Source organism: Oryctolagus cuniculus, chromosome 10, assembly GCF_051225735.1.
Source record: "Oryctolagus cuniculus isolate XC-2025 breed Fujian yellow rabbit chromosome 10, ASM5122573v1, whole genome shotgun sequence".
Classification (NCBI taxonomy): domain Eukaryota; kingdom Metazoa; phylum Chordata; class Mammalia; order Lagomorpha; family Leporidae; genus Oryctolagus; species Oryctolagus cuniculus.
Genome location: NC_142876.1, coordinates 68824520 through 68848101, shown reverse-complemented (window position 1 = coordinate 68848101; position 23582 = coordinate 68824520). Strand labels below are relative to the sequence as shown.

The 23582-nt window shown below is 43.9% G+C and overlaps 1 protein-coding gene across 13 annotated transcripts in view; it reads left to right on the top strand.

The window, feature by feature from the left end:
- LOC108177122 (uncharacterized) overlaps positions 1-23582 on the top strand; it is a 197054-nt gene that overhangs the window by 31365 nt on the left and 142107 nt on the right. For 5 of the 13 annotated variants that reach the window (XM_089305347.1, XM_089305341.1, XM_089305348.1 and 2 more), the window contains exons 2-3: positions 1988-2068; positions 3574-3693. The exons of 1 other annotated variant lie outside the window; for it this stretch is intronic. The gene's annotated coding sequence lies outside the window, so the exon portion shown is untranslated. Of the gene's footprint in view, positions 1-1987; positions 2069-2978; positions 3117-3573; positions 3694-4268; positions 4403-4866; positions 5201-23582 lie in introns of those variants that run through there. 7 more of the 13 variants (XM_089305346.1, XM_089305353.1, XM_089305352.1 and 4 more) reach the window with 5 other exon arrangements.

Genomic DNA, 23582 nt, shown 5'->3' with positions numbered 1-23582 from the left:
CAAGGTGGTGGATAGACCTTTATAGAGTTAAGGAGTAGCTCCATGAAGTCTGATTTTGAACCCTGTGTCTTCAACATGTCAATCTCCCAACAGCCCAGGTGCATGCTGACGCTGAGTTGAAGGGTTTTTGGAGAGTCTGAAATCCCTGATTGCTCAATGCCTAATAGTGCTGAAAGTGAGGAAATAAGGAGGATCCAGCACCACCCCTACTCACATTGTGATATGGATGGGCCCATGGTCATGACATGTGCAATGACAAAAGCAACTTTACTCTGTTACTCGTTTCTCCATGATAATGGAGTACCCCTGATGCTTTCCAACTCTCTTAGTGTCATTCAAGGCCTGGTATCTATTCACCTTATTAGCTTCTGTCACATCCACAAGAGCCTCTCCCCTAGTCCACAGATGGATACTGGATAGTGGGAATAGTCCAAAGTTGCTTTTCCCATTAGCAGTGATCTGGAGCAGAAGGGGAGCAGCCAGGACTCAACCAGTGCCCACATGAAATGCCAGCATTGCAGGCAGAGACTTTACCAGCTGTGACAATTTTTTTTCCAGGGCTGGGCCAGGCTGAAGCCAGAAGCCAGGAAATTAATTTGGGTGTCCCAGATGGATGGAGGGACCCAAACATCTGGGACATCTTTTGCTGCTTTTCTAGGTACATTAGCTGAGAGCTGGTTCAGGAAGGGTGCAGCCAGGACTCAATCAGTGCCCATATGGAATGCCAGCATTGCAGGTGGAGCCTTTGTCTGCTGTGACAACACAGGCCCCAGTTAAGGATTTTTTTTAAGATTTATTTTATTTATTTGAAAGACAGAGTTACAGAGAGAGAGAAGGAGAGATAGAGAGATCTTCCATCCACTACTTTACTCCTGCCCCAAATGGCCACAACAGCTGTGGCTGGGCCAGGCCAAAGCCAGGATCCAGGAGCTTCATGTGGGTCTCCCATGCGAGTGCAAGGGCCCAAATACTTAGGTCATCTTCCATTACTTCCCCACGCATATTAGTAGGGAGCAGAATTGGAAGTGAATCTACCGTAGATTCACTGGGAAAAGCAGCAAAAGATGGCCCAAATGCTTGGGCCCCTCCATGCACATGTGAGAGACCTGGAAGAATCTTCTGGCTCTTGGCTTTTGGCCTGGCCCAGCCCTGGAAGAAAATTGTTAATTGAGGTTCTCTAAAGGGAGACTTTTAGGTAAATTGCTCAATAGGGGTTCTGATTGCTAAGGGAATCGACTCTACCCAAAAGCATTCCTGGGAGCAGCCTTAACAGACAACTTGGAAACACAGAAGAAGACTTTGTGGGTCCTGGGAAGCAGTTTCTGCAGAGGCACCCTGCCGGGGAGATCCTTCCCATGAATTGGATGAGTACAGCCGGCTCAGTCATGTATATTTCCTCCAGCTCAGCACCTGCCTCTCTTGGCGCCTCTTCCAGGTGCTTCTCTGCCTCTTCTGCTCTCTTCCTCTCCTCCTTGGCCTCCTTGTACCACCACTTAGAGAGCTGTGGGTGGGTGCTGTCCTTGGTGCTGCCCTTGCCAGCGACTTGCTGGACTATTCCCACTATCCAGTATCCATCTGTGGATTAGAGGAGAGGCTCTTGGTGGATGTGACAGAAGCTAATAAGGTGGATAGATACCAGCCTTGAATGACCCTCAGAGAGTTGGAAAGCATCAGGGGTACCCCATTACCATGGAGAAACGGGTAGTAAAGAAATGAGCCCACACTGAGAGGAGGGCATGATGTGCCTTGCAGCCTGCTTGGAGGAGCACGGTGATTCAAGTCCATACTATGGGATGGGAGGGGGCCATGTTCTCATCATTCACTTTGGGACCTTGGCCTGTGCAGGGTGGTGTGGTCCTACCTGAGCCTCCTGCAGATTCATGCCTGCCCATCTTCTCTAACACAAGGCTCCATCACACAGTGGTCAGAGCTCTTAGTCATAGCTCATCTTTGCAATGACGGAATGTTAGTGATTTTTCTTTTTCAGTGTTTGAGAAGCTCTAAACATGCTCCCCATGTATTTGCTCTGCACCTGGCCTCCACATGGATTACCTTACTTAGCCACGAGGTAAGTGCTCCCTTTTTGGAAGCCCTCCAGAGCCTGTCCCTGTTGCCTCACTGTTGGTTTCCACCCTGTCAGGCTTGAGTTAGTCTTTTCAGCTGCGCAGCCTTTGGAGGTCATGTTCTTTAGCGAAGGGAAGGTTCAGTCTTTTTCAGGAGAGAGCTTTATGAAAACAACTAATTCACAGTTGTGACAACTGGAACCACCACAGTGGGAGTACTGTTAGCTCCAAGCATATACAGATAAAAAACTCTTCCTTAAACTCTTGTGGCCCTCTCCTCAAATTTGTACCTCCTCCAGGTGTGGTGCATTTGGAACTTGCTTTATTCACCATTATAACTCTTGAGTTAGCAACTCATTTCTGGGTCCTTGAATTCACATGTTTCTTCATTAACCTTTTATATAAGGGGCTCAAAATTTCCCCTGGAAGTGTTTTTTTTTTTGAAAGAAATAATGGGGAGAAACACTATCTGAATGAATTGGAGTAATTGCAAGAGACTTGATTGAATGTCAGTGCTATATATATACTGTCCTCTCACTCTGACCAGCCTGAAATAAGTCTCATAAAAGACACAAGCCCTGCTGTGTTCTGATAACCCTCAGCTGATGATGTTGCATCAGTGTGGACAGTGTTAATAACATGTGAGTATGTGCACACTTATGCATGTGCACACATGCATTGAAGGGAAACCCAGCCTGTGGTCACAGGCCTGGCTCTGGCTTTGCTGTGGCTCCCAGGGAATGCCAGATGTGGCCAGCTTTGATAGCATGAATTCAGTAGGATTGCTTAGCCTAAGGACCCACTAGGAACATCCTAGCAAATATGACATTAATGTGGCTAGAGTTGACACAACTGAAGCCTGCTTATACAAAAGTGGTAATGACTCAGGCACCTAGTGTGGACCTTCTTCAGCAGGTCTGGATCATGGCTCTGTCACTGATGAACACTCGGGGGCCCAGATGCAAGAGAATGTCTACCATGGGGACCTCCACCAGGTGTCTAGCCTATAGCCACAGCAAAGGCCACAAAGAACTCCTTGCAATTTGGCCCCAGGTAAACCAAGGAGTCAACATCATAACCTTAGGAGACTCTTGAGATTTCACATCTGCCCAAGTATTATCTAATCAGTGTTGACTATTTTATGTTTTAGAGAAATCATTGAATCATACTGGGACATCCTTCTCCTGCTTTTAAAGAATAGGTGGGGGAGGGAAAGGAAATGAAGCCACCCATCAGATAGCACAGTAGTCTCTGGTGACCAGCTGGTTTGACAGATTTTGAAGACAGTCACAGAAGCTCCTTCAGGCCAGTTTTTAGCAGAATTTCTGGAAGCTATATCAGAAGTGCACAGCTATGCACACTTGTAGGCAACCATGAAAGGGCACTCCAGATCCATGTAAGCAGCAGCTCTGTGAGTCTCTGGGGCATCCTAAGGAATTTGAGTACCATTCCCCATTCCAATGAGCATGGACAGCATATCTTACGGGAATTCTCTTTGTTCAAAATGCAGTTCTGCCTGTCATATACTGAGTGTCTCTGGACTTCTAGTTTTGACAGTGGTGACTTTGTGACAGGTGAAGAATGGAATGGTCTTCTCCAGGGACCAGGCTTCAAGTAAGGTCATCTTGGGGTAAGCTCTGCATTCTGAATGTAAACCTATTTTCATTGTCATGCCTAAAAATCTGGTAGGTCTCTGGATATTATAAAGATGTTGACTATGGATATAGCTGTATAAACTGCAGAGAGTTTTCTTTTGAGTTGAGGATTTTGTTATGGTTTATGAATGGTATTTTCATATTTAGACTTCAAGGCTATTTGGGGATCCACAAGATCTCAAGTGTGACCTAGCAGCTTTAATTCTTGATATTCACCTTTCAGTGAAATGAGATGTCGTGTTAATTCCAAAGAAAGAGCGTCTTTTCCTTTTTAGCTTCTAACAAGTTCTGTGTCTAATATTTTAAACGTATATAAAGGAGATAATATAAAAAATTGGGGAAATTATTGCTAAAAATTTAAAAAATACTTGCAAAATAAATAATTTATGGTAATGAAAATTACTTGCCACCAATATTATAATATTAGAAGTTTAAGATCTTGAATACAGGGACCCAGCACTGTGGCACAGCAGGTTAAAGCTCTGGCCTGAAGCGCCAGCATCCCATATGGGCACTGGTTCTAGTTCTGGCTGCTCCTCTTCTGATCCAGCTCTCTGCTATGGCCTGGAAAAGCAGTGGAAGATGGCCCAAGTCCTTGGGCCCCTGCACCCATCTGGGGGATCCAGAAGAAGCTCCTGGCTCCTGGCTTCGGATAGGCTCAGTTCTGGCTGTTGCAGCCATCTGGTGAGTGAACCAGGGATGGAAGATCTCTCTCTCTATCTCTACCTCACTCTGTAACTCTGTCTTTCAAATAAACATAATAAATCTTAAAAAAAAGATCTCGAATACATTAAATCTTTCTGAAACTAGAGAACATTATGTTAAGTGAAGTAAACCAGACAAAGAAAGACAACTACTTCATGATCTCAGTCATATGTGGAATCTAAGACAAATTTAATCACATGCAAAAAATGCAAGGATGTAATTTTGCACTTACAGTATTCCAAGTCATGTGGAGTTAAGTGCTAAGTTACAGTTTGACAGCAGGGAGACAGTGATCCTGGAGCAAAGCTATGCTTTGTGATTCTTGTGTAAAAATACAAAAGTGAGGGCCTGCGCTGTGGCATAGCCAGTAAACCCACTGCCTGCAGTGCCAGCATCCCATATGGGCGCTGATTCAAGTCTCGGCTGCTCCACTTCTGTTCCAGCTCTCTGCTGATGGCCTGGAAAGCAGTAGAAGATGGCCCAAGTCCTTGGGACCCTGCACTCATGTGGGAGACCTGTAGGAAGCTCCAGTTCCTGGCTTCAGATTGTCCCAGCTCTGCCCATTGCAGCCATCTGGGCAGTGAACCAGCCGATGGAAGACCTTTCTCTCTCTCTCTCCCCTTTTCTCTCCCCCTCCCTCCCTCCTTCTCTCCCCCTCCCTCCTTCCTTCTCTCCCTCTCTCCCTTTCTTTCTCCATTTCTCTGTCTTTCCCTCTCTCCTTCTTTCCTCTCTCTGACTCTCAAATAAATAAATAAATCTTTTTGAAAAATACACAAATGAAACACATCATCTCTCATTTTTGGAGAAAGCTCTGAAGTAAAAAATGTTTAGGACAGCACTCAAATGTTCACTCCTTACTCTGCTAAAATGTCAATGATGAATCAGAGCCATCTGATTCATCTTTAAGAAGGGCCCTGGCTCCCTGGGCTAGGTTCCTTCACAATGATGGAGCAGATTGTCTTGTCAGTCCTGAAGTCCATCTTCCCACTTAGAAAACATTAGAATGGAAGGTACAGAAGCTGACTGAGGTCTGGCTCATGGCCTGTTCTCATCCATGAGGAGTCCCTGGTCTCTTGACCTCCATTTCCCCTGTCCCTATGAGGCTATTGGGTTTACATCATGGCTCTCCCATGTCAAAGCAGAGAGCTGGATCAGAAGTGGAGCAGCTGGGACTCGAACTGGCCCACATATAGGTTGCTGGTACTACAGGAGGCAGCTTTACCCACCATGCCCCAGCACTGGCCCCATGTGGACCTTCTTGTTCTGGGAATTCGGTGCTGCTTCTTACACTGAGTCTGCTGGGAATACAAAGATGAGGAGGTTACAGTTGTCTTCTACATGCACAGACTCCACCATGGGCATTGGGCCAGGGTGGCATAGGGTAGTGGCAAGTACCCAACATATGCTAACGGGGACTTTTCTAGGTGGACGGAACAGCCCAGTCTCCCTGCCCTTTTCTGAGTTCATCAGGAACACTCTAGAAAATTGTAGCGCAATGTGATGGGGACTGCATCACTAAATAAGAACTTTGCTTTTTCACCAATTCCTCTTGCACTGCAGGTGGGAATACTATAGACTGTCAGGTAAGTATGAACCTTTTCTCTTGGTAGTGATGCTACAGTTTCCCACCTCCCCATGGGTGGGGCTCTTCAGGAGAATATCATCTGGGTTCATCCACACAAGTAGAGGCAGAGGCAGGCTCTCCCTGGAGTCTGCTTCTTGAGTAAATTAATGCAAAAACCAAAATGGTGGAAGATTTTCAGCTTTTTCTTACCTTCTGTGAGGGTAAAAGAACTTCTATCAATTCATTCCTTTTATGATCAAGTTGGTGAGAGTTTGTGTTGCTAAAAAACAAAGCACCCTGGGACCAATACTGTGATGCAGCAGGTTAAGCCACAGCCTGCAGTGCGGGCATCTGGTATGGGCAGCAGTTCGAGTCTTGCCTGCTTTACTTCTGAAGCAGCTCCCTGCTGGAGAGCCTGGGAAGAGCAGGGTGGATGACCCAAGTGCTTGGGCACCTACAGCCACATGGGAGACTTAAATAAAGCTGTGGCTCCTGGCTTTGGCGTGGCATAGCCTTAGCTGTTGTGAACCATTTGGAGAGTGAACCAGAGGATGGAGAGTCAGTCTATCTCTCTCTCTCTCTCTCTCACTCTCTCAATCTCTCAATCTCTGTATCTCTCTCTCTCCATTTGTAAGTCTACTTTACAAATAAACAACAGCAAAGCACCCTGATAAACATAGTCTGTCATGGCTGCATTTGCAGTCCTAGAGATGGTTCCCTTGTGGAAAAACAGCATGTACCTTAGTGGATGCTGACATCTGCTTCCAGGTATGGTAGAATGGCTTGCATGAGATGAACCATCTTCACCCCAAGATGTGAACACTAAACAAAATTTCTAAGGTATATGTTTGAAATTAGGAGAGAGTAATCAAGGCATCCAAAAATTAAGGCTGTAAACCTCAATGTCAAGAAAGTGCTCTACAGTGGGCACCTGGAGTGGTAGTGGTGCTGTCATAGGAGGGTTATGGTGGTTGCTAAGTTTGAGCAGTGAGCTTCCAGGATGTCAGGCAGAGTTTGAGGCTGAGAGATTTGCAGTGTCTCATGCCTGAGGATACAAAAGTTGGAATTTAAGGCATCCAGGGCAGTAAGGAATAAAGTCCTGGGGCATTGGTATGGACGGTCTCTGGGGTACATCTCCAAATATTGGCAGAGGCCAGTCAGACAGAGAAAGGGCTGGGGACTGGGCAAGAATGGTGTGAGGTGGAGGAGTGGGGTGTTCAGAGCACCTATGAGGTGCATTCAGTATAGCCTGAGATAGTTACCAAAATCCTGGAGGATTGGAGACCTATAGAGAAGGGAGTAAGACCCTGGGCACCTGGAGTGGTAGTGGTGATGTCATAGGAGGGTTGAGCCTCGGGGTTGCAGAGTAGAAGCAGCGTGAGATATACAGTCTGATTTTCTGGACCCTCTGCCTACACCTGTCATTTGTCTACCACTGTCATCTTCCTAGCCAGATTATGGGAATCAAAGTCTAGTAAGGAGATAAAGATTTCTGGCACAACAACAGGGAGATCCTATGTCAGAGGACTTGATGACTCTCTGACAAGCTGGCATGTCCAGAGCACATCTAAGAGTTGTTACAGGACAAGGCAAAGTAGCTGCAGCTGCTCTGACCAAACTCCTACATGATATGAGCGCCTCACAGAGGAAGTGGGGTGGACAAAGAAAACCAAAAACATTTGTTATCACTGAAGCTGGTAATGTATCCTTAGGAGAGTTTGGACACAAAAGCTGCTGGGGCTTGGAGGTGCTTTGCTGTCTGGTGGAGCACTGCCTTTCTCCACTTAGCACATCCCCCATCACTTGTCTCTTGGGAATTCTTGGAACCTAAAACTCTGTGCCCTTTTCCCCTGGACTCTTCCTACCTGCCTAGGGGTCCTACAGACTCTGAAGGACTCCAAGCATTCAGTGCTTCCAAACCCAGGAAGACAGAGGCCTTCTCAGCCAGTGATTATGAGACCAATCCAGGAAGGACCTTTCCTTGCTGAGATGGGGGAGGAAGCCAGGGGAAAGGCTGCAGATGAAGAGGGAACAGACAAGGGGGAGGGCCGAGGAAGACCTCAGGGGTGTGGGGCAGGGAAAGGCTGTGATCTTTGTGCCCATCCACTCTACACCTGCAAGCAAGGAAGCAGTTCTGAAATCCCACCCAAACTGCACACTCCTAGATTTTACATTAAATAAGCTTTGTATGTTTTTCTTTTCACCAGTTTGACTTTTAAGTTTTATTCTTTTAATCCGGCTTTCAGTAATGATCTGTCTGCAAAGGCAGAAGTATTCTGAGAGAGGCCTTAAGAAAAGGAACTGGAGAACTGGGGACAGTTGTGAAGCAACATTGGTCTCAAAGCCTTGGATTAATAATCAGTTCTGTGTCTTTTCATGATGTTGCTTTGAGGTCATCTTGGTTCTTTGTTTTCCTACAAAAGCCAACAGTGCTACACTGGTGAAGGCCCCAGGTATTCCTGTAGCCAAGGATCATCATCACTTGGACCCCATGCTGGAGGATGGCCCAGGGGCAGGAGGTGGAGGGTGAGGTGATTCATGTCTCCCAGGGATCTCATGGGAAGAACTGACAGGGTCCTCCAGCCAGAGATCACCAGGAACATGTAGATCTGAGCACACTGAGTCTCCTACTAGTTACAGGAGGACAAATATACCATGGGGAGCAGCAGGCAGGGGTCTCAAAGAGGGTGTTAGAAAGAGCCTCATACATCATTATGTTTTTCCTTCGTTATTTAGAGTAGATTTTAAGGAAACAATGGTCTTACTGGGTTAAGTGTTGTCAGAAATCAGAGGAAAACACTGTGAATACTGATCTAAATATATATGATGTAAAGAAGAATATAGAGGAATAAATCTGTTATTGGTATAGATATAAAAGCCAAGGATGAAAAGAGAGAGAAGGAAGGGAGGAAAGGAGGGAGGGAGGGAAGGGAGGAAAGGAGGGAGGGAGGGAGGGAAGGAGGGAAGGAGCAGTTACCCACTTAGCAAGGAAAGGGTTGTTTGATATTTTGCAGGCTTCATGTGACCTTATCTGTGGGAAATTCTCTGTGTCACAGAACATGACGTAGCCATGAGCATTTGTTCAATTTGTAATCATCCTTATAACTTCTTATCATGAAGTGAGGTCAATTTCTAGATGTCAGAGACACTGTTTTTCTTCCTCAGAGGGAAATCATAAAAAACAAAGTTCATTTGATTCAATCTCCACACTTTACAGTTGAGGTAACTATAGCCCACAAAAGTCATGCAAATTCTCAACAATGCAGAGCTGGATTTAGGTTTCAATCGTGTACATAATGTATCCATAACACTGCCACATTCCAGGCATGGTCTATAGCATACCTCCGTGTGCATTATGCCATTGAATGCTCAGATACCTGGGAGACAGGTATTATGAGGACAATGGAATGGACTTTCTACTTCACCTCTGTTACTTAGCTAAAACTTGACAGAGCTGGGAATTTTTTAAAAAAATTTTTTTACAGGTAGAGTTATAGACAGAGAGAGAGAGAGAGAGAGAGAGAGAAAGGTCTTCCTTCTGTTGGTTCACCCCCCAGGTGGCCGCTACAGCTAGAACTGCGCCAATCCAAAGCCAGGAGCCAGGTGCTTCCTCCTGGTCTCCCATGCGGGTGCAGGAGCCCAAACACTTGGGCCATCCTCCACTGCACTCCCAGGCCACAGCAGAGAGCTGGACTGGAAGAGGAGCAGCCAGGATTAGAACTGCCGCCCATATGCGATGCTGGCGCTGCAGGCGGAGGATTAACCAAGTGAGCCACGGCACCGGCCCCGAGCTGGGAATTTTTTAAAAGATTTATTTATTGGCCGGCGCCGCGGCTCACTAGGCTAATCCTCCGCCTAGCGGCGCCGGCACACCGGGTTCTAGTCCCGGTCGGGGCGCCGGATTCTGTCCCGGTTGCCCCTCTTCCAGGCCAGCTCTCTGCTGTGGCCAGGGAGTGCAGTGGAGGATGGCCCAGGTGCTTGGGCCCTGCACCCCATGGGAGACCAGGAAAAGCACCTGGCTCCTGGCTCCTGCCATCGGATCAGCGCGGTGTGCCGGCCACAGCGCGCTGGCCGCGGCGGCCATTGGAGGGTGAACCAACGGCAAAGGAAGACCTTTCTCTCTGTCTCTCTCTCTCACTGTCCACTCTGCCTGTCAAAAAAAAAAAAAAGATTTATTTATTTACTTATTATTTATTTATTTGAAAGGGAGGGGGGAGCGAGAGAGGTGGGGGGAAGAGAGAGACAGAGAGACACACAGAGAGAAATAATCTACCAGCAAATGGCCTTTGGGCTCCAGCCACAGCACCAATTTTTCCTTGGGCTTCCAGCCTGTGCCATCACCCCCGCTCCCACACCCTTTCCTGGGCTTCAGACCCCACAATTGCATGAATCTATTCCAAATTAAATTTGTTTCCCTGGAGAACTCTTAATACAACATGTGTTATCTGAAATAAGATTTTATATTCATTTTTTCACATGTGGATGTGCAATTGTTCTAACGTTGAAAAGTGGAAAAAAATTTTTCATTGAATTACGTTGGCACTTTTGTTGAAAATAATTCAATATGTATTGAATTGTAACTTTACAATAAATCATCCAATCTGTTAGTGTAAGCCCTCAAACTTTTTTTCCTTAAAAATTGCTTTGGCTGTTTTACAAAACACCTGCTGGAATTTTGATTGCAACTGAATTTAATCTATAGATCATCTTGGCAGTTTAAATACCTTAACAATGTTGATTCTTCCAAATCATAAACATGGCACGTCTCTCCATTTATTTAGGTCTTTAACAATTTCTCTCAACAAAACTGTTGTTTAATTTTTGCATTTTTTTTCATATCATTTCTTAAAGTCATCTCTGATTTTATGTTCTGGATATCTGTATTTGAATTGTTTGCTTTTGTTATATAAAATATGATTGTTTTTTATGTTACATTATTAAATTTAACTTCATTCAATTCTTAGCTGTTTTGTAGATTTCTCAGGATTTTCTATGGAAACCATCATGGTAATCCTAAATAGAGACAACCTGGATTTCTGATTTTTACACCTTTTTATTTTTCCTTTCTTATTGCAGTGAGTAGGGTTTTCACGACTGTACTGAATAGATGTGATAAGAATGGAATTTCTTAACTCCTTCCCAACTTTAGGGAGAAAAAATGTTCAATGTATCACTATTGATTTTAATAGTAGATTTGGATCTTAAATTTTGGATGTTGTTAATCAAATTGAAGAAGTTTCCTTTTATTCCTACTTTGGCAAACATTGGCAAATTTGTAATTCTCTATCTATTGAATAATAATATGGTTTTGCTCTGTTAACACTGTGAATTGTATTGAATGATTTTCCTGGGAAAAAACTATACTTGCTCATTTTTTCATTATCTCTTACACTGTATTAAGTTTGATTTGCTTTTGCGTGTATGTTTATGAAACAAATTTGCCTATACGTTTATTTTCCTATAACGTTTGTCAAATTACTTTTAAGTCAGTATTACATTGGCCTAATAAACACACTTGGAAGTGTCCCCTCCTTCATTTTCTAAAAAGTTTGTCTATAATTTATTATTTGACGGTTTGAAAGGATTCACTGATTAAACATTTGGGGACCTGGGTTTTCATAATGGGAAGGATTTTGATAGTAAATTAATACTTTCAGGGCTTTTCAGATTTCCTTCTTAAATCTTCTTTAAATTTTTATAATTATTAAATTTCAACTTTGCTGCCAAAAGTTCTTGGTATTAAGTTTTGAATATTCTGTTATTACCACTCTCTTTAATGCATTAGGAAGATACAGTGATAACACTCTTTTCTTGGTTGTTGGTGGTTTGTGTTCTCTGTTTTCTTTTTTTTTTGTAATTGTGAACTTTTATGTTTTTAGTAAATATTTACTATAATATGAGAAGGAGAGACATAGATAGAGATCTTCCATCAGCTGGTTCACCCCACCAATGGCTGACAGGCTGAAGCCAGGATCCTGAAACTCCATCCAGTCTCTCATGTGGATGAAGCAGCCCAAGAACTTAGGCCATCTTCAGCTGCTTTCCCAGGTGCATTGGCAAGGAACTGGATTGGTACTAGAGCAGCTGGGACTCACACAGCTGCTCTTTTGGGATGCTAATGTCTCAACTCGCTGTACCACAATGCTGGTCCTGTTCCCCTTTTTTTTCTTGATCCATTAGTGAATAGTTAATCAAATTTGTAAATTTTTACAAGGAACAGGTTTTTGACTTTGTCGTTTTTTTCTGTCACTTGCTTTCTAACATCTGCTCTTGTCTTTCATATGTCTTAATTTTTATATATATGATTGATTTTGGTTGTATAGATTGGTGGAGTTGGGATTATTGCTTCTGACAGTATGTGTATTTACATTTTTTTCTGAAATTCTCCCTTCCGGTAGCCCCTGTACATTTTTGTTCCTATACAGAATTCACAGGAGTATCTGTTCCTGTTTACCCACCTTAGCAGTGAATGCTATCAATTTTAAAAATGTTTTCTAATATGATAGGTATTGAATTTTTATTTTATTATTGTTTTCATTCATATTTTATAGTTACTGGCAAGAATCACCATCTTTTTTTTATTTTATAGATAATTTTTTGGTGTGAACTTTCTGTTCCTAGCCTATATTAATTTTTCCACTGGATTATTTGTATTTTTCTAATTGAGTTTTAGGAACTTTTAAACATTATATTTTGTTATATATGTTTGCACATAAATTGCCACTCTGTGATATGTCTAAATTTTAATAGATTTTTTTTACACAAAACTAAAAAAATTATAATGTCAGAACACTGTTCTTAAAATAGATGCTTTTTGTTCCTTAGATAACTAAATTCATCTACATAATATAAAATTATTATATTTAGAAATTGATACCATCTAAAATTTACTTGTAAGGATGTTTACAGGTAGGAATTTAGTTTTACATCTTTCCAGAGAGATATGTAATTGTGCCAGCACTCTCACTTCTTCACCATTGGTCTGAAATGTCAACTTTATCATCCTAAATTTCCTCATATGAATTTCTGAGGATTCTGTTATTGCATGGGTATTCTTTTCTTTTAAAATTGAAAAACATACATTTAATTATTTTTTAAAGATTTATTTATTTATTTGAAAGTTGGAGTTACACATGGAGAGAAGGAGAGGCAGAGAGAGAGAAAAAGAGAGAGAGAGGTCTTTCATCTGCTGATTCACTCCCAGATTGTCACAATGGCTGGAGCTGTGCCGATCTGAAGCCAGGGGCCAGGAGCTTCTTCTAGGTCTCCCATGCAGGTGCAGGGGCCCGAGTTCTTGGGCCATCTTCTACTGCTTTCCCAGGCCTAGCAGAGAGCTGGATCAGAAGTGGAGCAGCTGGGACTTGAACTGGTGCCCATATGGGATGCCAGTACTGCAGGTGGCAACTTCACCTGCTACACCATAGCGTCGGCCCCATCATACATTGAATTATTAAAAGATTACATTATGTTTGAGTTCTAGTAGGTATCCTCATTTGTCTTTTTAATATTTTTGAGTTTACATGCATTTTCCCCTTCCAATGATTTTTTTTTTTTTTTTTTTTTTGACAGGCAGAGTGGACAGTGAGAGAGAGAGACAGAGAGAAACGTCTTCCTTTTGCCGTTGGTTCACCCTCCAATGGCCGCCGCGGCCGGCGCGCTGCGGCTGGCGCACCGCGCTGATCCGATGGCAGGAGCCAGGAGCCAGGTGCTTTTCCTGGTCTCCCATGGGGTGCAGGGCCCAAGCACCTGGGCCATCCTCCACTGCACTCCCTGGCCACAGCAGAGGGCTGGCCTGGAAGAGGGGCAACCGGGACAGAATCCGGCGCCCCGACCGGGACTAGAACCCGGTGTGCCGGCGCCGCTAGGCGGAGGATTAGCCTAGTGAGCCGCGGCGCCGGCCCCTTCCAATGATTTTTTAAAAAATTTACTAGGTTCTGTAAAAATGAATTACTTCAGGAATTTCACTACAACTAATTTGTAACATAATATGATAAATTATTTTGATGGGAGGGACACTTTTACAGTATGGGATCTTTCTTCCAAAGAACATAGTATATTCTTCCATTTATTTAGATTATTTAAAAAATCCTTCAAGAAAATCTACAGTTTCCTTCAGCAGTTTTCTTATATATTCTTAGATATCTTTAATTTTTCGATGCTCTTGAAATGGATGCTTTCATCCAGTATAATTCATGTATTAATCCTTTCATTCAATGAATTAGTTTATTTTGCTAATAGTTTACATTATGAAAAACAATGCATGAATTTCAAAAATTTTGACATCAAAATATTGGTGCAAAAGTAAGTTCTTTCTAAATTTAATTTTTCCATGAATTTTTTCTGCTATGCTTGTCTGGCCAGCAAACCATAACCTACATAGCAATGCAACAATGAATTCCACATTTTTGCACCTTGAAAATATTAGTGCCAAGGGACTGATATAAAGATGTAACTTGTAGCATGCTCTGTCTCTTCTTTCTGCCTCTCAAAAAAAATCTCAAAAATGCATATCATAAAAAATGCCTAGATTTCAATTATTGCACAAAATAAATAGGCTTTTAAAATCAGTTTTCCAACAAAATTTTTAAGTACTTTTGTATATTTAGAAATGTGGAGCAATTTTTTGCTATCATTGGTTTGCCCTGAAGCTATTAGAAATTAACTCCCTTGTTTTTCCTCTCCTCCATTTTCTGGTCCTTGTAATTAAATTTAGAACATGTCACAATGTTTCTCTTTGTCAACTAGAAAAGGTCAAAGCAAAACAAGAGTATTTATAAGGGAGTAGTGAATCAAAACCCAAATGTTAGCAACAAAAACATTGTGTTTTTTTTTAGTAACACATGAGGGCGCTGTTGGCTAAAAAAAGAAATTTTTTTTTTTTTGTTTGTTTTTTTTTTTGTTTTTTTTTTTTTTTTGTTTACTGGAGTATTTTCCAGCCTTCTCAACTTCTTTAACTCCAGGAGTGCCATCTCCCTTCTCAACTTAACTCCAGGAGTGCCATCTCAGGGCAGTGTTTATATTTTGGAGAGTTTTTATTGCCCTTTCCGCCCATCATTTTGAAACACAATCTGAAAGAAAATCAACTCAGATATCTGCAAGTTGTTTTGGTGAAACTTTTTTGTTGTCTTCAATTCCTGAGTAAATACAAATTCACAGTTTAATTCAACCACAAAGAATTATGCAGGTAATTCAGGGCCATTTGCTGAACATTTTGTCTATATGTACAGGGATATTTTATTCATTATATGAATTGTCTACTTAGAAATAGGTCCAAGGAAGTGAAAATTTTGTTTCTTTCACTTGAGATTTGTACAAGACTTAAGAAGCGAGCAGTGGTGGCAAACTGATTTTACATGATGCAGGCCTCAGGGAACTATTTCTGTAGGAAGGGGGCCTCAGTCCTGGGCCATGGGAACTGTGAAAATTTCTCTCTCCCAGAGTCTGGGCTGGGTATTTTATTTGGAGGGGGAACACTTAGGACCACCCAGGGAAACAAGACAGAAGTTGCACGGGAGAAGAAGGTGGGACCCACACTCCCTAGTGGACCTGGCCTGATGCTGGGTCCCCAGTGTGTTGCAGAGCTTCTCCCCTTCTGGGAAGTCTGGTTCTGGAGTCTCAGCTGGAAATGGCTGTGTGGGCTGCTGGGGCTAGGACCCTGAAGTCTCAGAGGGGCTTTTGGCAGGAAGATGCTGCCTACATGTGGAGTGCCCATGTCCTTGGGCAGGTTTTGGAACCTTCTCTCGGGCTCTTCTGCACACTTCCTTCTAAAACCCAGATGTGGCTGAGTCTGCATAGTTTGAAGCCTCCACCTTCTGTACCTGATCATCCTTGACATCTAGTCTGTTCCTCATCCTCCACCCGAGAATGTCCCAGGTGCTGTCTGGTAGCCCTGGCTTCCTTTCAGCAAGAATCCTGTTCACTTTGTTAGCCAGAATCGCCCTCAGCACTGCTGCTCCCTTTTAGTCAGTTTCCATCCTTTGACCCCTCCCTGCTCCTGGTCTATACACTCCCACCTGCCTTACGTGTATTTGGAATAGAGCCCAGTCTTCCTCCCCAGCTGCGAGACTCCATTGTAGTGGTACTGTACCTGTGGTGATAGTCCTGAGTGAAGTCGTACTGTGCTTTGACAAGTGTTAACAAGTCATTGAATATTTTTTTTAACACTGCCCCCAGGAGGCCAGGCAAGATCTTGGTGTGAGGCCATGGAAGGGTGATCAGGAGTGCAAGGTGGGCTCCACAGCCCCTTTCTCTCCCCTGTCCTGCACTGAGCTCTAACAACAGGCTCCAAAACATTAGTTTCCTCTATGTCGGGATTTTTTTTATTCATTCCAGTTTGAAATTTTGTATTGCTGTAGTCATTATTTAAAAGTAAATAAAAGCCCCCTTATAATTTGCTGTCAGGTTTTTGCAGGAAGCATTTTGATTTTTCAGTCTTGAGGCATTTGCTTCCAAAATTTGCTTCCTTTGCTATACTTTTTTATGTTTATTAATTTCTAACTTTTTAAATTTCTCATTGACGTTTTGAACTGTTCAGTTCTTTTCACTTTTCTTAGGTACTAAATAGTGTGGACTTTCTATACTGAATGATGTTAGCTTTAACTGATAGATTGTTATGGACAGGTTTTTTTAATTGTCAGTTTTTTCTAAATGCTGTTCAGTTTGGTTTTGGTGGCTTCTTTGATCCGAAGATTATTTAGGCAATTTCTGAATTTTTTAAGCAGTGGTTGATTTCATTTTAAATTTATTTATGCTTTTGCTTGCTTCTCATCTTCCTGAAATTCAGTTATGGGGAAATAATTTCCATTTCAGTATTTTATTTTTAAAAAATTGTGGTTCTTGTATTGTGGTCCAAGATGGAGAATTGAGACGAATGTTGTATGCTCACTTGATGTTCAATATTGTAAACCTTTCAGATTATCTGCCTCTGAATTCTGGGTCTGTAGGTGTTTTAAACTGACCTGTGAAAGGATGCACTGAGTCTGGAGAGCACTTTGTGTGACTCTGTGGGGACAGCAAGTGGTGGCTTTGTTTCATTCTCATCATTCAGGTGCTCATTCCCTTATCATCTTCACAAACATGCGTGGAGCTTGGAGCCCCTTCCAGGCCCTGCCGTGGGTGCTGGAGACACTGAGTCACAGGATGAGACACTGAGTCTTCCCATTCGGGCTGTGGAAAGAAGAGTCTCTAGGCTGAGGCTGGTGTTCCACACATGGAGTGAGTGGGCCTTCTGGGCAGCAGAGCAGTTTGAAAGGAAGATAGAAGAGCCGAAAGCAGCCGGTGTGGGCGTTCGTTGTGACTTCAGACTTGCCTGTCTGACCTCCCTGGGCACAGTTGTCATGGGCTGCCGCACACAGCTTCGGCCCTGGATGGAATGCAGGTCAGTGTTCCTGTGGTATGGAGGAGCCGAATGGCTGTGGTGTTTGCAGGGGCCTCTGTGTTGAGTGGGGCCACTCTGGAGGACCTTTGTCATCCTAACAGGATGTGTTCTGTGGGGAAACCCTAGAGATTGCAGGAGTTTCTGATCCCATGGTGCCAGGTGTAACTGTCCCTAGGTGTCTGTGGAGATGGTGGACGGTGCTTTGGGAGTTCAGATGTTTCCTTTTAGGAAAAAAGTCTTCAGGCAGTAAAGATTGGCTTATTCTACAGGGAGACAAAGAACATTCCAGCAGCACTTCAGCACGGTTCTGGCCGACAACTCCTGGTTATTTTCATCCTGTGTTGACAAGATGAAAACCTAGAGATGGCTGGTGACCCAGATATGCCCAAATCTGAGACTCAGAGAACTGTATGCATTCTAATGAAATAATGGTGCAAAGAAAACCACTGGTTTCTGATACCCAGTACTGCAAGATACACCCAAATTCTAGAAGGATAAACTAATGTAATCAAGACATAAAAAGGTGATGGGATAGCCTAGTTACAACTCTTTGGGTAACTGAACACAAACTTGGAATATCTGTAGCAATCTCCGTGGCTGTATGGCATCAGGTCACATGTCTGCTGCTTTAAGATCCAAGAGTGGTCAGCTTCCAGGCAGAAGAGCAGAGGGGAGATGATGTGGATCAGGGCATAGAGGACAGGTGATGCCTAGCAAAGAGATCTAGGAGGATGCCGCACAGTCCAGTGACCACCGAATGCTCAAGACAGGTAGAGGGACAGGTGTTTGTCACAGCAGTAGAGATGCTAGTGGGGTTGTCTGCATCCTGTGCAGGAGTGCCTGGGTTCAAGTGCTGGCTCCAATCCAGATACTAGCTTCCTGCTAATGTGTATCCTAGGAGGACGCAGGTGATGGCTCAAGTAGTTCAGTCCCTGCTACTCAGATGGGAGACCTGGATTGAGTTCTTAGCTTTATTCTAGCCAAGCTCCAGCCATTGTGGGCATTCGTGGAGTAAACCAGTAGATGAAAGAATCCTGTCTCCCACATACATTTTCAAAGAAAGTAAGACGCAGACACCAGCAGCAGGGTGGCAGTTTGGGGAGGGAGGCACATCTGGAATGGGCCAAAATAATCATTCCTTGTCCATGTGGCCCTTTTCACCACTCCCCAATCTCAGGGTCCTACCAATGACCTCATTCTTGAGGTCAACAGTCACCCTCACTCATATCCCATAAACCAATTGGACTCATTTCTATTCCATTTAATGATGTGAAAGAAGATGGTTTTGTTAATGTGAGATGTCACCTTGGAGCTTACTGATCCTAACCACTGTAAAAAGTACTAGTTCTTCACAGATGTTGGTTGCAAACCAAACACTAGTTTCATCAGCTCCATGACATTCTCTACCCCCACAGCAATCAATGCCCCAGATGGTGTGGCAGTGCCGTTGGGGTGCAGATACGTGGCATCTCCAGGGTGGCTGATGTCAAGGCTGTGTAGCTGTGAGGTAGCATGGGAATGGGGATGGGCCCCTGGGGTTTAAAATGAGACTGTTTTGTCCACCAAAGGCATCACTTAGCAATCCCAATTCAGTATAGTCATAATTATTATAATCCTGCAGACAAGTATTTATTTAATGCTGCATTAGTTGGAAATTACACAAATCTTAAAGAATTATTAGGTTCAAAATAGTAACAGGGAAAGAACCATTCTAAAGAGTTGTTTTGTTTTTACTGAATCCTCTGGAATCATTCACATTCTAGATAATGTGTTTATTTTAAAACTCTCCTCTAAGATCTGAACTAACAAATCATAAATGGGTCTGAACTAACAAATCATAAATGGTATAATTTTAACTGTAGACTGCTTTGAAAAGAGAACTTAATGTCTTCATTAGTTTTGTCTAGTTAGTGTTAGAATGCATATTTGCATACAAAGAAACATTAACTGCTGAGACCTGAACTTAAATTGTATTTTCCTGTGTTTAACAAGCTGAATTACTTCCTTACATCAACAAAAATGGAAGTCTTTCTTGAGAAAAACTTATGAGAGCAGCTCTTGGCATAAACAAGCTTAGTAACTGTAAATCTCTTAGGAGTGTTTCACAGGGCCGATGCTGTGGCATAGTGGGTTAAGGACAGTGTCTGCCATGCTGGCATCCTATGTGGGTGCTGGTTTCAGTCCTGGCAGCTCCACTTCTGTTTCAGCTCCCTGCTAATGTTCCTGCAAAAGCAGCAGAAGCTGGTCCAGGTCCGTGGGAATCTGCACCCATATGAGAGATCTAGAGCTAGCTCCTAGCTTCTGGCTTCAGTGTGGCCCAGCTGTGGCTCTTGTGGCCATTTGGGGAGTGAAATCAGCAGGTGCAAGATCTCTCTCTCTTTTCTCTCTTTTTCTCTGTAACTCTGAATTTCAAGTAAATGAATAAATCTTAAAAAAGGAGTGTTTGATGACAAAGGCATAGTTATGGCTTACTAGCTTTCTTATGGGAGCTTAATACATATCATGGTTTGCTTCTGAGGGCATGAGCTCAGTAAAACAATGGAAATCCCAGTTCAAAATTGTGTGAATTTCTGTGGCTCCTATAAGAAACTACCAGAAGGGCAGGCATTTGGTGTGGCAGTTAAGGCACTGTGTGGGACACCCACACCCTCTATCAGAAGGCAGGATTTGAGTCCTGGCTCTGCTCCTGGTTCCAGCTTCCTGCTAATGTGTACCCTGGGATGCAGCTATATTGGCTCAATAGTTGGTTCCATGTCACTCATTTGGGAGGTGTGGATAGAGTTCTGGCTTGTGGCTTTGGCCTGGCTCGGCCCTGGCTATTGTAGACTTTTGGGAAGTGAAACAGTAGATCTGAATTCTCTCTTTGTCTCTGTCTCTATGCCTTTCAAATGAATAAAATAATTTTTTAAATGAAACTACCACAAACTGGGTCATTTCAAATGCAAGTTTTAGTAAATCTGAAGGATGAAAGACCAGGTTCAGTCACTGAGCTGAACTTAATCCAGGTATCAGCAGACTGATGCTGCTTCTGGAACTCCATGGAGAACTCAGTCTTGCCTCTTCTAGCTGTTGGGCTTTTGTGCCATTTCCTGGCTTGCGGTAGCATCACTCTGACTCCTGCCTCTGTCTTCCATGGCTTTCTTCTAGGCCAGTCTGAAGCAGGAGCCAAGAACTCCATCTTGATATTCTGTATGCGTGGCAGGGGTCCAAGTACTTCAGTCATCATCTGCTGTCTTCTGAGGTGTATTAGCAGGAAATTGAATTAGAAGTAGAGCTATAGGGACTCGAACCACACTCTGATTAACCCACGGTGTCACAGTGTTCACCCTGTGGCTCACTGGCACCTTCACACACATTTTATCAACTAAACACTCCGAACTTATTGTTTGGAGTTCCATTTTTCCATGAGTTTTCTTAAGTACTCTCACTTAGTCACTGAACATGATTAAAATTAGTGTTTTAGCTCCATGTCTTGATTTATTCTTTTATTTATTATCCAGTTGGTATAGTTTGTAAAATATTATATAGTGTTAGATATGGATTAAATAATGTTTTCTCCACATTGATAAAAGTGCTACTTGAAGAATGTAGGGAATAAACCTTTACTGCACACCCAAATCATTACTCTGCAAGATGAATTTGTAGCAAATGACCTGATATTTGGCCTTTAAAATTTTATGTATTTATTAGAGCTGCCATTTGTGGGTCCACTCTCTAAGAACTTAAAATGGCTAGGATTGGGTAATGCTAAAATTAGTTGTTGCTGGTTGGCCTTGGAGATAGGAACCCAATCCAAGTCTCCTATGTGTATGGCAGAAACTCAATTACTTGAAACATCATTGACACCTCCCAGGGTCTCCATTAGTAGGAAGCTTGAGTCAGGAGCCAGCCAGAGCCAGAGCTGCAGCCAGGAGTCAAACCCAGGCTTTGTGATGTTGAAAGGGGTTGTCCTAACCAGTGTCTTAGGCAACTAGGCCAACTGTCTGCCCTGGGAATTCACATTTCTGAGCACATTCTGGGTTCTGTGTCCCTGCCCTATCTTTTTATTGGGGTGGAATTATGGTTGCAAGTGCTGTACCAAGGCACTCTGTAGTATTTCATATTGTTCACAGAATTATTGCCTAATTTAGATCTTGTGTGAATGGATTTTTATTGCTCCAGTAAGAAACTCTCTTTAAAAAAAGCATTTATTGGCCAGTGCCGCGGCTCACTAGGCTAATCCTCCGCCTAGTGGCGCCGGCACACCGGGTTCTAGTCCCGGTTGGGGCACCGGATTCTGTCCCAGTTGCCCTTCTTCCAGGCCAGCCCTCTGCTGTGGCCAGGGAGTGCAGTGGAGGATGGCCCAGGTGCTTGGGCCCTGCATCCCATGGGAGACCAGGAAAAGCACCTGGCTCCTGGATCCTGCCATCGGATCAGCGCGGTGCGCCGGCCGCAGCGCGCCAGCCGCGGCGGCCATTGGAGGGTGAACCAATGGCAAAGGAAGACCTTTCTCTCTGTCTCTCTCTCTCACTGTCCACTCTGCCTGTCAAAAAAAAAAAAAAAAGCATTTATTTTATTTATTTGAAAGTTTACAGAGAGAAGTAGAAACAGAGAAAGAGAGAGAGAGAGAGATCTTCTATCCTCTGGTTCACTTCCCAGATGATCTCAACATTTAGGACTGGGCCATGCCAAAGCCAGGAGCCAGGAGCTTCTTCCAGGTCTCCTACATGAGTGGCAGGGGCCCAAGTACTTGGGCCATCTCCTGCTGCTTTTCCCAGGCCACAAGCAGGGAGTTGGATTGGAAGTAAAACAGCCTGGACTTGAACCAGTGCTCATATGGTATGCTGACATCGCAGGCGGTGCCTTATCTGCTACACCACAATGCTGGCCCATGCATGCTTTTAAAATAGCTTCCTCGGGGTCAGCACTGTGGCGTAGTGGGTAAAGCTGCCGCCTGCAGTGCTGGCATCCTATATGGGTGCAAGTTTGAGTCCTAGCTACTCCACTTCCAATCCAGCTCTCTGCTATGGCCTGGGAAAGCAGTAGAAGATGGCCCTTGGGCCCCTGCACCTGTATGGGAGACCTAGAAGAAACTTCTGGCTCCTGGCTTCAGATCGGCGCAGATCTGGCCATTGCAGCCAATTGGGGAGTGAACCAGCAGATGGAAAACCTCTCTCTCTGCCACTCCTTCTCTCTCTTTGTAACTCTTTCAAATAAATAAATAAATAATCCTTTAAAATAAATAATAAATAAGTAAAATAGCATCCTCTATGCAGCAACTGCCCTTTCTATGTTTTCTTTCAGTGCTTCCAGGCCCACTTTTTTTTTTTTTTTTTTTTTTTTTTTTTTTTTTACAGGCAGAGTGGACAGTGAGAGAGAGAGAGAGAGAAGGGTCTTCCTTTGCCATTGGTTCACTCTCCAATGGCCGCTGCGGCCGGCGCACTGTGCTGATCTGAAGGCAGGAGCCAGGTGCTTCTCCTGGTCTCCCAAGTGGTGCAGGGCCCAAGGACTTGGGCCATCCTCCACTGCCCTCCCGGGCCATAGCAGAGAGCTGGCCTGGAAGAGGGGCAACTGGCGCCGCTAGGTGGAGGATTAGCCTATTGAGCCGCAGCACCGGCCCCAGGCCCACTTTTGACCATCTCAGAACTTCCTACTGAACTTACTGGATTGGATTATCTTTGGTTGAGCTTGATGCTGATGCAGTTGACCCAGATATATCTCATGCTGTTACTGTGCTGTTGGGCTTCATGGCTATCAAATCAGTTTGATTCTTCATTTAGGAATAACGTTCATCCTCTTTTTTTTTTTTTTTTTTTGGACAGCCAGAGTGGACAGTGAGAGAGAGAGAGAGAGAAAGGTCTTCCTTTTTTCCATTGGTTCACCCCTCAATGGCCGCTGTAGCCGGTGCGCTGTGGCCGGCGCACCACTCAGATCCGAAGCCAGGAGCCAGGTATTTCTCCTGGTCTCTCATGTGGGTGCAGGACCCAAGCACTTGGGCCATCCTCCACTGCACTCCCAGGCCACAGCAGAGAGCTGGACTGGAAGAGGAGCAACCGGGACAGAATTCGGCGCCCTGACCGGGACTAGAACCCGGTGTGCCAGCGCCACAGGTAGAGGATTAGCCTATTGAGCCATGGCGCCAGCCAACTTTCATCCTCTTTAAATGCAACCCCAAACCCCAAATCCCATTTAAGGATTTCTACTGTTTGAATATGATTTGGTTCCCCAAATCTTACAGG